This window comes from Peromyscus maniculatus, chromosome 3, assembly GCF_049852395.1.
Source record: "Peromyscus maniculatus bairdii isolate BWxNUB_F1_BW_parent chromosome 3, HU_Pman_BW_mat_3.1, whole genome shotgun sequence".
NCBI lineage: Eukaryota > Metazoa > Chordata > Mammalia > Rodentia > Cricetidae > Peromyscus > Peromyscus maniculatus.
In genome coordinates, this window is record NC_134854.1 from 125,830,399 (window position 1) to 125,843,812 (window position 13,414).

The following is a 13,414-nucleotide window of genomic DNA, read 5'->3' on the forward strand; positions in this document are numbered from 1 at the left end:
TATACTGCCACACCTAGACTTTTGTCACATTTGAATGCAACAAGTATTAAAATATAAAATTGAAAGCACAGGCTAGATGTGGTGGCCCCCTCTTGTAATTCTAGGACTTGGGACTCTGAGGTAGGGGCCATTCTATGCTATGGGGACCATGTCTCAAAAACAAAAGAGCAAGTGATTAAAACTCTAGGGTTGAATGCAGTATTCAAACTTTGAACACAGCATGTGTAAAATTATGGTCTTTATTCTACTGAGCAGTTCAGAAATGTGTGCAGATCTTTTGAGTAGTTAGTAGAATGATTTGGAGGAAGAGGAAAGTAGACATAAGAAAAATCCAGAAGATGGTAATTAAAATCTGTGTTCCTTCTCCTTCCCAAAACTGTGTCCACAGACTAGGTGTCTCTAAATTTGGGGGAACAGAGCGGGGTAAAGAGACAGAAATGAGAATACTGGCTGATTCTTTGTTCCTGATATGGCTAAATGTTTCCAACTAAGATGTCCAGTTCCTAGGCTAAAATGGTTAACTGCAGTATCTTCAAATGTTGATATCTTTAAAAATTGGATCTAAAGAAGACACATATGTTAAAATGTGGCCATGAGATTGAGTCTTATTCAGCTATTTTTATAAAATGAGAATCTTATACTAAGGCTCAGAGGAGAGACCATTATAAAGACAGAGAAAGGATAAATCTAAGCCAAGGAGAAGGGCCTCAGGGGAAACTCACCTGGCACACACCTTGATTGCAGACATGAGCCCCCAAGACTATGAGATGATGGATTTCTGTTGTTTAAGCTCCCTGGTCTGTGATATTTTGCCATGGATACCCTAACAAAGCAATGTGCTGCCTTTCACAGGAATGGTGAAAACAGAACCACAGAATATCTGAACAAATTCTGAATTAGAGTAAGCAGATGTATATTAAGGTGGCTCTCTTTGCAAAGGAAAATGATTATTTTCTCTTAATGACCTGATAGTTATGCTGAAAGTGCTGAGATATATAGCTATCATTTTATTTGGGGAAGTACATATACCTGTGGTATCTTACTAGTCAAGGCCATTAATGATAACTACTATAAACAAAAATCAGACCACTTTGCCCAAATTCAGTGGAACAGAATTTTATAATTTGATTCTTTATGTTTATTGTGATCATTCAGAGTTAGATACATTTTCTGTGTTTGTGTGCATTGGCACACAATCACATGTGCAAGAAAATATGTGAGTGAGAATACCAGTGTTACACTTCTGAGCACACATCTTGATGCCAAAGGAAAACTTGAGGTGTTGTTCCTCAGGTCTCATCTACCTTTTTTGTTTTTTTGTTTTGTTTTGTTTTTTTCTTTGAGATCAGGTCTCTCAACTGGTCTGGAGTCCACCAAGTAGTCTAGGTTGACTGGAGAGTGAATCCCATGGATTCTCCTCTCTCTGGTACCGTACCTGAGCTTTAAGATTATAGGTACATCTATTCACCACACCCAGCTTTTTAGTGTGTGTTTTTGTGAACAAACTCAGGTTCCCATGCTTGCACAACAAGCACTGTTACCAATTGAGCTACATTCCTAGCACAACTATGTCTTCAAGCTGTCTGGAGCTTCCCATGTTTTCTCTTGCCACCATGCTATTTTCTCCTTTGATTCTAAGTACATGGATGGAGAGAGACCGAAATGGAAGGATTGTTTTATAGCTAGTCTTGGATATCACATACTTCTTTGTTCTATACACTGTTGGCCAGAAGTCAGGTACACCATTCTATCAGATGCAAGGCACCCTAGGAAGTCTATTCGAGCTTTATACTGAGGAACAAAAGGAGAATGGAATACTCATTACATTGGTCATCATTGCATCATGGCCTACCTGACACTCAGTCTATAAAATTCTATGTAATAGAGAGGAGGGAAGAAATGGCTAACTTGAAGTAATGCATGCTTCAATCAAGCTTAATGGGAAGATTTATAGATTTAACAATAAATAGCTATAGCAATCTGGAAAGTCTGAGGGAGATTCATTATTATGAATAATTCTGATTATTATTAATAATTATGAGCTTTGTATTTGAGTTTGAATCCCCAGTACCCTTGTAAAAAGCCAGCTACAGCTGTTTGTGTCTGTGACCCCAGTCTGGGAAAGAACTGTCAGTGATGTGGATCTCTAAAGCTTGCTGACCAGACATCATAGCCTAAACAAGCTTCCAGTTCAGTGATAATGCAAAATGGAGGAAAGCAATGGACAAAGACATTTAATGTCTTACTTCTCCCTGTGCCCATGTATGCACAGATCTGTATTACCATATGCTCAAACACACACACACACACACACACACACACACACACACACACACACACATTGCATTTACAAATTCAGAATATTATTCTTTGTGTGTATCAAATGACTTACTCTGTGGAGACCACTAGTCCATATTTGGGGATTACTAAGAGTTCAATAGTAGTTAACTAATATTTTACCTTTTTCAATAATTTCATCCTCAATATAATGGCATTTCTAGGCCCCAGAACTATTAATGTTTTTCCCATTCAACAGTGAATTTTCTCTGTCCAAAGCCCTTTATTAATCTTGTGTAGTTACAGAGTACCTCGTTAACTTTCTTCTCCTACTTTTATTTATGGCCTCTTTGTTGTGCAACAGTTTCCTCTTGAGTTTAAAACATTCCATCCAGCAGGAAGCTCCTTAAGCAGGAAGGTAAACAACTCTAAATTGTTCCAGGAAGTCCCTGAAACTGACCAGATTTACTAGGTTACTCCTTGCCAGAGTAAGATAATAAAGCTGAGCATTACACTCTGTGCAGCAGAGCTGAGTGGCAAGGAAGATCTCAAACAGGCTGAGATGCAAAAGAAGACTCTCAGACCAAACCAGCTACCAGAGTGGCCGCCAGGAAGAAGAAACCATCTACACTGTTTGGAAGAGGTTTAGACCAACTGAGGCACCTGGAAAGGTTACTCTTCAATCTCTTGAGCTGCCTGCAGGCTATGTGGTAATCTCCAGTTCCTGGCTTTGTGAGCTGTCACCCATGCTGGATCCTGGGTTGGGCTGTCTTTGAGTCATTTCTGCTCCCATAACTAACCCTTCATCCATACTCTTGTAAGTAACCCTAATAAAACTCATTATTCTTACAGCTGGACTTTGGTGGTATCCATATGTAGTGGGTTCCATACTTGGGGTGAATAGACATGCATGTTTCATCTCCCTAGAAAAAGTTTGTCACACAACCAATCCTATTCTTCTGCTTATGTGTTTCTGCTTTGTTTTGCTTTTCATTGTTTAGACAGTGATCTCATTTACTTTCTGTTGTTGTGATAAAACCATGACCAAACACAATGAGGAGAGGAAAGGTTTTATTTAATCTTACAACTCTCTGATCACACTTCATCACTGAGGAAAGACAGGGAGAATTTAGGGCAAGAACTCCTGAAGACAGGAACTGTAGAAAAGACCATGAATGGATGATGCTTACTGGTTCTGAAAGGACCAGTATCAGCACAAGATATGAGTCCTCAGCACAAAGGAGATTTATTTGTTCCAGGGGGACAAAAGGTAGGGAATAAGAGACAAAGACAGGAGATAGAGGATGAGGGAGAAGGGGAAGGGAACAAGAGAGAGGGGAAAGGGATATTTACCCTAGAGGGACAAAGGACTGCCTCTAGATAGAGACATGGATGAGACAGACATGGCCCATAGGTAAATGGAAGTTTGTAAAGGTAAAAGGGGAACCCTGTGGAAGGCTGAGATGGTTTGTTTTGATTGGGCATGATAATTAGGGCAGCCAAAAGGGGGCTTTCTTTGATTGCTAGACTTCAATACTTTTATAGCTGTACCTTAGTAGTCAACCCCAAGAGGAAGAAGTGGCAGAAAAAGGGAAATAGACCTGGGTGGCTAGCTTTTGGAATGTAATCTAATGGTTTTTAACTATGCAGAGGGATTGGGGTAAGGTCAAGGGCAGCCAGAGCTATGTTTTCCATGCTCGGGCCACTAGAACCGTGTAGGCTTGCTTTCTCTGGTTCACTCATCTTGCCTTCTTATACAACTTAGCACCACTTGCCCAGAAGTGGTACTGACCATAGTGACCTGGATGCTTCCACATCAGTCATCAATCAAGAAAATGCCTCACAGACTTGCCTATAGGCCAATGTAGTGAAGGCATTTTCTCAATTGAGGTTCCCTTTCACTAGATGCCCCTAGATTTTGTCAAGTTGACAGAATAAATAAATAAAAACTAAAACAAAACAGAAGCCATTAACTAGCACAGTCTCAACTTGTGCCCAAGCCTAGCCTGGAATTCACTGTCTAGCTCATGGTGATCATCAGGCCTCTGACTTTCTAGTGTGGTGATTATAGGCATGAGACATCATGCCTGGTTCTTCTGCTTGTTAATTCTCCTTTCTTCATACAAATGGATGGCTTAACCCTTGCCTTCCTCATTTGCTTTATTCACACTTCATGGATGTTCTGTGAGGATTGGTGAGGTGATGGCAGGAGAGTTGTATATGCCTACAGTAGGCAAGGCTTTTTTTTTTTTTTTTCTTTCAAGAATAGGCTTTTACAAAGCAGGCCAGAAGAACTTAGCATAATACCAAATATATAACAAAGCCTAATAAAAGTCAGCCATTAATATTACTACCATTGAATAGGTGAGACAGTTGATTGGTTTGATCTGTTTGGGAGGCAACTAGGCAGTGGGACTGAGTCCTGTGCTCATTGCATGAGTTGGTGTTTGAAACCTGGAGCTTATGCAGGGACGCTTGGCTCAGTCTGGGAGGAGGGGACTGACTGGACCTGCCTGGACTGAGTCGACCAGGTTGATCTCAGTCCTCGGGGGAGGCTTTGCCCTGGAGGAGGTGGGAATGGGAGGTGGGCTGGGAGTAAGGCGATGGGGTGGTAGGGCGGAGAACAGGGGAACCCGTGGCTGATATGTAGAATTGAATGGTATTGTAAAATAAAATAAAAGGAACAAAAAAGAAAAAAAATTACTACCATCATGAATATTATTTGTAAAAACTGAAAACAACCTTGGTCCTTCAAGGGTACACAAAATTAAGAGCTAATGTGAGCTATCTCAAGTAATGATAATCAAAAACAAAAACAAACAATCCCCACAAACTCTGAAACGAAACCAAGCTGTGTCTCTTTCTCTGGTTTCATATTTCAGGGTGGGTCTCCTTAGCAGTGACTGTGTTATAGCATGAATCTTAAAAGTTCTTATTAATAAAATCAAACCTGAGCCAGGTATTGGGGTGAACTGGAAGATCAGAGAACCAGAACAACCCACAGCTAACTTCACCTGGCCAACTTCTCAGCTGGTCTTGTTTCCTCAGACTGGAAGCCTCTGTGTCCTCATATCCAAATGGCTCTCAGCTGAACTGTGCTGCTCAAAACCTAAAAGCTTAACCAGCCAAATGCTTCTAGTTTCTGTTCCTCTCGCGCCTTATATACCTTTCTGCTTTCTACCACCACTCCCTGGGATTAAAGGCTCGCTTCCTAGGATTAAAGGCGTGTGTCACCATGCCTGGCTGTTTCCAATGTGGCCTTGAACTCACAGAGATCCAGAGGGATTTCTACCTCTAGAGTGCTAGGATTAAAGGTGTGCCACCATTTTCTAGCCTTTGTACCTAGTGGTTGTTCTGTCTCTGACCCCAGATAGATTTATTAGGGTGCACAATATTTTGGGGAACACAATACCACCACACTGTGTCACCTGATGGCCGCTAATAGCAAACCAGGACACACAGTTGTCTTCCTATTTACAACACTGTTACTTAGAATTTTGTCTAGCAGAATAATATAATAGAATCAATTTTAGAATGGCTTAAATATCATAGAATGGTCCTCTCATTCCTTTATGCATTCTCTGCCCAGACCACTATTAAGGTCAATTACATAACTTCCCATTGTGAACTGAATTGAGACATATGGGAGGAAGAAAGCCTTGTTTGGCATTTAGTTTTGGTATAAAGGAGACATTCTTCAAATAGGCATTTATTGAAATACAGTTTCTTTGATTATGATGAAAAATTCAGGAATTTATGGATTACATCATTTCGGGGAAAATAAATTTATTTTGTCATTTTTATTTCCTGGTAGGGTGAGGCAGCAGCTATTTTATTTATTTATTAAAATGTGTGTGGTCCTTTGTTACAAGACAAAATGGATGACAGGCAGACACTGCCATGTCATCCCTGAAGCCATGAAGTACAAAATCAACTGGTTATAATTCTGCATGCAGTTTTCATGGTGATTGAGAATTTGATTCTTCTGGTGACAAGAGATGTCCAGGTGGAGCTCTGTCTCTCCATTATTTGTAAACTTCATTTAGATCACCTTTATGTGTATGTGTTTTAGGTAGCTTCTACTGTATTAGTGTCCACACTGCCCCTTACTTTTAGATGTCTCTCCATGTATTCACTCCCTTGGCCTCCTCTCACCACCCCACTTGATCCTTCCTTTCCAGCACCCCTCCATCCATCTGTTACTATCTATTTTATTCCCTTTTCCTATAGCACCTACTATACCACCTAGTTCCTTACTCTATACCTAACCTCTACAGTTCTAAGGATTGTAACTTAGTTATCGTTATTTAACAGTTAATGTCCATATATAAGTGAATACATATGATATGTGTGTTTCTAGGTCTGGGATATCTCACTTGGGATGATTTTTTTTTCTATTTCCATGCATTTACCTGTGTTGTTGTTTTTTTAACAGCTGGGTAATACTCCATTGTTTAAATATACCACATTTGCTTTATCCATTCTTCTGTTGAGGGACATCTAGGCTGTTTCCAGTTTCTGCCTTTTATGAATAGAGCAATAATGAATATGGTTGATCAAGTATCTCTGTGGTAGGAATGAAATGTATATGCCCAAGCGTGGTATACGTGGAGGCTCTCACCTTAGACTGGAAAAATTAGGAAATCTCCACTGGGACCACAATCATGGCTGTGCAGTTTGATGGGCTTGGGGTTCCTTCCAGGAGCAGATTGCAAAATGACCACTTGATCCTGCATGGCCAAGTAGTGAACTGACCTACAAGAAAAACAGCAAGGCAGTTTATTCCAGAAGAACCACTGGATCCTAAATTGCCAAGTAGGCACTGACTGGCAAGCTGGCCCCTATCCATGACCATATCTTCTGTTGCCACTCAGGCTTAGCAGCTAATACCCAAGCAATAGCTGATGTTGTCACTTATTAGATTGATTACCATGGAACTGAATGAGCCTCCACTAGAACACACAGCCGCTAGTCTCTTTAAGGAGATGTGTTATCAATACAGAAAAGATCTAATGGCAAGAATCACCATTGCAGGCTGGGACTCTCAGGAAGGAGGGCGGGTGTATTCAATTCTAATGGAGAATATGATGGTAAGGTAGTCCCTTGCCATTGTAGGCTCCGGGAGCTCATTTGTCTATGGATATGTTGATGCTGCCTATCAGAAAGGCATGACCAAGGACAAATGCCTGCAATTTCCTGTCAATACTCTTGCTTTGGTTACGGAATGGGATAGCTTCAGTGGTGGGGTGATCTGCTTGGCAGTCATTTCAGAATCAAGGGTAGGGCACCGAGTACTTTAGGGAGACCAGATGCCCAAATTCACTATTGCTTCTTTACCACCTACCTGAATCCCAGTATTATAGGGTGTAATAAAAGATATTCATACTGTTATAAAAGTTAATAAACAGTTTGTCAAAGAGGGGGCAAATAGCAATAAAATGCCTCCTAGTGACATCTGCTATACTCATAGATCAGTGCCTTGCTCAGCCATCACTAGAGAAGCTTCCTCCTGCAGCAGATGGGAACAAATACAGAAGCCCAGTCAGATATCATGCAGATCATGAGATTTGGAACACTAAGCCCTAAATAGGATGTCTCTATCTAATCCCTTCCCTCAGGACTCAAACAACCCCACGGAAGACGAGACAGAAATAGTTTAATAGCCAGAGGGAATGGAGGATACCAAGACAACAAGACCTTCTAAATTAAAATAAGCAAAGCTCATATAAAGTCGCAGAGCCCAAGGCAGCATTTACAGGCCTATACCAGATCCTCTGCATATGTATTATGGCTTCCAGTTTAGTGATTTTATTGTATTCCTGAGTGTGTGAGAGTGGGTCTCTGATTCTTGTTCCTTCTCTTGGGCTCTTTTCCCTATGCTTGTTCAACTCCAGTGTGATAGTTTTTGTTTTATCTTGCTATTTATTTATTTAATATTTTATTATTATCCTTTTAAAACAAAGAATTGATTCTTTTACTGACTTCTGTTGATGTGAATAATACCACTGTTTTCTTCAATATTAGAAGAAATGAAATAGAAAAATCTTCTCTAATATTTCTATGATTGACTTGATTCTGACTGTGTCTTATGAATATTAAGGCTAAGGGGCCATCCATCAATCCATAACAGTTTGCCTCTCAGAATAAAAAAAAAAGTTTTGGTTGTAACTTGGTCAGCTTCCATGTCAAGCTTGAATTTTTTAAGGGCCTCGATGAAATGACTATTTATAAGAATACAGACAGCTACATTGAAGTATTTGTTAAGGGGAGAGAAGTACCCTTAGGGAGAGCATTTTACCTCAGAAGAGTGATACCTGAAATTGGAAGGCATTTTTTTTTCACCCCTAAAGCATTAGTTTTAGCATGGCAAGCCAGTAGCATATCTTGCCTGTGACATCTCACTCATAGCAGGATTCTCCACTTTCATTCAAGGCCGGAGTGGGCCTCCAAACAGTACTGTTATCTGAGCTGGATTTGAGATGAAAAGGATTCCTATTATGGCCCAAACTGAAAATCTCCACAGGATACCACTTGGTTAGAATTGGGCTGTTAAGAGGCAGTGAATCTCTTTAACTCCAGATAAGAGAGGAAATATTGTTTCTTGAATATATTCAAGACGGGCTCTGTGACTTTTATCCTAACTACTTTAATCACACAAGAAACTTTGAGATATGTTAATGTTCCATTTATCCTAAACATTCAGAAAATAATAAAAGTCTTTTGAGAGCAGGCAATATGTTTAATAAATGCACACTGTGCTTTTAGGTGTGTGTGAGTGAGTGCAAGTGTATATATTTGAATTAGATGATGATTCAGATGGCATTACAGTCTATTTCTTCAATCTATGAAACACTGGAATAATTAACAAATTTCACCTCAGCCATCACTTGTGCATTCAGCTAATTCTTAGTTTAGATACAGCATTGTCAATTGTTTGCTGTGTGCCTGTGTGGACATCTCCATTTCCTTTTAAATTCATGTAAGTTTGCATTACCATGTCACCATAACATATGTTTTACTGACATGGTGATTTCTCCAGAAATGTGAAGTAAAGATAAAAGGGTTTGCTTTGTAGATGAGGTATTTCTTAGTTCATAACATGCTATTTCTTACTTATATATTTTTTTTCCGTCTCCATTCCTTTTATTTAGTTTAGGAAAGCCACTGTTGCCTCTTGTTATAGCATGGGTATTTTCTCAATTAAATATGCACCATAGTTGCTCTCATGAATAATACAGGCTTGGGTGCTTTGAAAATTTGTATTGTATTTTTTTTGTAATATTTTGTTTTAAGGTAGCATTTTAGTAAAGACACATCTCTTGGGAATCAAGAGCAAAACCAAAGCCATCTATCTTTGACAAATACACACAACCGTGCCTATTGACAGCAGTAAGTACACCATTGGTGATGTTCCCCACGACTGGAATTCCATTTAACCGCCAATTCCCAAGGAGCCCGCTTCACTTACGAAAGGATGTGAACAAAACCACAGTCATTATTCCAGGGCTTATATTGTACCTTCTCTCTTTGTGGCATTTCTAAATGGGGCTGTTTTACCTTACATCTTTGATCACATGATGGTGAGAAAAACCCATAACTTAAAGGATAGGAGTTTATTGGCCTAAAAGTAAAACAGAACAAAACACTTGGGCTTCTTATAGTATTTTACAGGAAACCTCTTCTGACCCTCCTGTAAACAGTCCTTTTGGTGAAGTCCCATTTTATGTTGGTTTGCTCTGTCATCGGTGTGGAGTTATGGCTGGAATAAATTCCTGTTGAGGGTTTGAAGGTTGGCATGGGAATCCTTTCTTTTCGGGACCTTATAATGGATGTGTGTAATTCGTCAAGTGGGGAATATATGCCATGCTTTATTCACAAACTTTCAGAAAAGCTAATTGCCCACTACCACTTTCAAAATCTAGCAAAACTGGTGATGTTTTCTTTATGTTTAAATGTTTATACTTGCCCAAATTTTATTTTTGAACCATCTGAAGAAGAATTACTAAGTAAAGCTTTGCAAATATCATGTTAGCAAAGTCAAAATTATTTCAGAAGCATTTTTAAGTATTTTAACATCTTGCTGTTTATGCTCTACAACATATTTTGGGGGAAACATTTTATATTTTAACTATATTTGAATTGTATAGGACCCACACTAATTAAAGCACAGCTAGGTTTGTAGGTAGTATCAGAGTAGAAGAAAACTATCAAGTTGTCTTTTACTTTAATTGAATACCATTTAATGAAAATTTGTGTTTTCTCTATTTTTTTTTGATGAGTCTATTTCTCAAAGAATATGGAAAATCTCATAAATGTATTTTCTAAATAAGGACTTATCAGTATAAGCATGTTCTTTGTTTATATTTCTTTTTTCAATTATTACTGTTTTTTAATTACACTAGATACATTTATTCATTTCTTTTCTGTTTTCATTTTTTTCTGTCTTTGTTTTTATTTTCTTCTCTTTCTTTTGAGATAGGGTCACACTGTGTAGTCTAAGCCAGCTTTCTACTCAAGATCCTTCTACCATAGGCTCCTGCATTCAGGGATTAGAGACAAGTAATACCACACTGGCCTGTGATACTTTGTGTGTATTTTTATTCTATCATGTTACATAGATACTTGTAAAAAATTAACATCATTGTTTTCTGCCCATTATATCTGATCTTTACTTGAAAGAACCGGTATAATAATGGATAAAATGCCATAAGACAAACATTTTCTATTGCTATTCACAGTAATTAGATGTGGCTCTCCAGCAATCTTAAACCAAATAATATTAACTTTGATTTTCCAGTGCCATTTTGAGGATAAAAATGAGCTATCCTCCAAACATATCTTACATTAGGTAAAATAAATAAAATGGGTCTGATGTATAAGATTATGGTTAATTACATTGTAAGATGTTTATCAGTTAATCAGTGCTAGCTGTTTCTATCAGAAATAATTTTCCAAGAGTAATAGTGAGAAGGAACACCACATTGTACTCAGTGGAAACTTACTCTGTACTTCTGAAGCAGATTATTCACATTCAGACAGAATGTAAGTTCTTTTATTGTGAAGTGCACCAGCTATATTGTTCCATTTTGTTTTCAAATGCAAATGCTCAAGTGCTTTGCATTCTCATCAGCAAAGAGCCCAATGACTAAATCATAATTTAATATCTCTTTCTTCCTAGAGAAGTGATGCAGAATTTGATCTGAAAAGAAGATTTTTGCTTGTATATAATTGGGCACATCCTTCTGTAAAATATCTGCAGGCTTCTGTAGTTGTACTAATAATAAAACACTAGGTGAAATTAACATTTTAAAGATGATGTATTTTTATTTAGAAAATAGGAATTATTATTGATAAACCTTCATATATTAAATGATATTTTATGTAGATATGATAGCTCATTTTGAAGGATATTGGGAAACTATTTTAGTTTTTGTTGAAAGTGAGAGATAAGCCTTTTTGGTTTTAACAGTCATATATTATATAAGTAAACTGAAAGAAAAATAGCTATTTTTAGTTACCAGCATATTTATAATTGCCAATAGTCTATTCTCCTCTAGAAGGAATTGAGTTTCCACATGGCATATTTCCTTTAGCTTTAGAAACCATGCTTACTGTGTCTTATAGTGCAGTTCTGGTGGTTATAATTTTGGTTTAAGCTAAAAGAAAGAAGCTTTACTTTGCCTAAGTACTTGAATAGTTTCTCTAGACAAAGGACTATGAGTGGAAACAGGTCTTGGGCTTTTCTTGTGATTCTTCACACATATTTTATTATTTATTTGTGTGTGTGTGTGTGTGTGTGTGTGTGTGTGTGTGTGTGCAGGTGTGTAAGTTCCATAGAATAAATAGTGAGGTCAGACCACAGCTTTCAGAAGTGGATTCTCACTTTCCTTCTTTGTTTGAGGCAGGGCCACTCTTGTCTGATACTCCAAGGGAACTGACCTTCTGACTTCAGGGTCATACTCTGTCCTCACTCTAGGAATGTTTGGAACACAGATGCACACTGTTGCATCTGGGTTTTTAATGGAAGTCCTTCATTATGCAACATAGTTATGGATTCTTTAGTGGAATTGTCTATTTATAATATTTTGAAAACCAATATAAAAATCAAATCCAGGGATATTTTTTGTCCTCTTAAATAAAAAAAACCCACCATATTCACTGTTGAAGACAGAGTTGTTTGTGTTAATTTAGTGTATCATACACTAGCAATGTGTGATCTAAAAACATGCCCTTTAGAATGATGTGTGGTTGCACAGGCCTGGAGTCTCAGCACTGAGGTGGCTAAGACACTAAATTTGCTCAATCCCAAAATCACTATAAGCTAGCTAGTGAGTCTGAGGTCAGAATTTCTACAGTACCCCAAAATAATTCAAAACAGCTCAACATATAGTAGAAATAGAATAATACATTCTCTATTCAGTAAGCAAAGAGTGGAGATGATTTAGACATTAGATTTAGCAAAAATGAATTTAAAGTGTACGTGTATCTAAGCTTGAAGAAATAAAGCATTATTCAAACATATCTATAACTGGGAAAATTAAGAGAAGTTAAATATTTTAGATAAACAATTAAAAAGATTATTCTAAATGGAAATATATTATCTAAAATGAAAATTTCCAGTTATGTCCATAGCAGATATACACTAAATGATTTCCTAAACTTAAAAATAAAGGAAAATTAGGAGAGAAAAAAATGAACATGGCCTCAATATAATAAATGTGTAGAAGCAGATTCCTGAAAAAGATAAAAGAAAGGAGACTGACATAGTGTGTATTTGTGTGTGTAGAATTGGTAAATTTATAAATGTAAGGATCTCAGCAAAACTTCAGAAAGATCAGTGCATGCACAATAATCAAAATTCCAAGACAAAAATTGAAAAAAAAAAAAAGTGAAAGTAGCCAGAAAGAAAGCGAGCACATTACACATTGCTTGCAGCGATTCAAAGGTGAAAAGCATGAGTAGAGTGATGTATGCCTGTAATCCAAAATGGGTGAGTACACAAGGACTAGAGAAGTTCAAGGATATGCTTGGCCACAGAAAACCCTGTCTCAAAACAACAGCATCAAAACTAAAGTGGGGTGAAGAAAGCATCAGTGTGTAAACTGTTTACTGTGAAAGCCTGATGAGCTGAGTTCAG

The 13,414-nt window shown here is 37.9% G+C and overlaps 1 pseudogene; it reads left to right on the forward strand.

The window, feature by feature from the left end:
* Positions 1 to 6,854: 6,854 nt before the first annotated feature.
* Positions 6,855 to 7,625, forward strand: LOC102915012 (proteasome subunit beta type-6 pseudogene; annotated as a pseudogene).
* Positions 7,626 to 13,414: the final 5,789 nt, after the last annotated feature.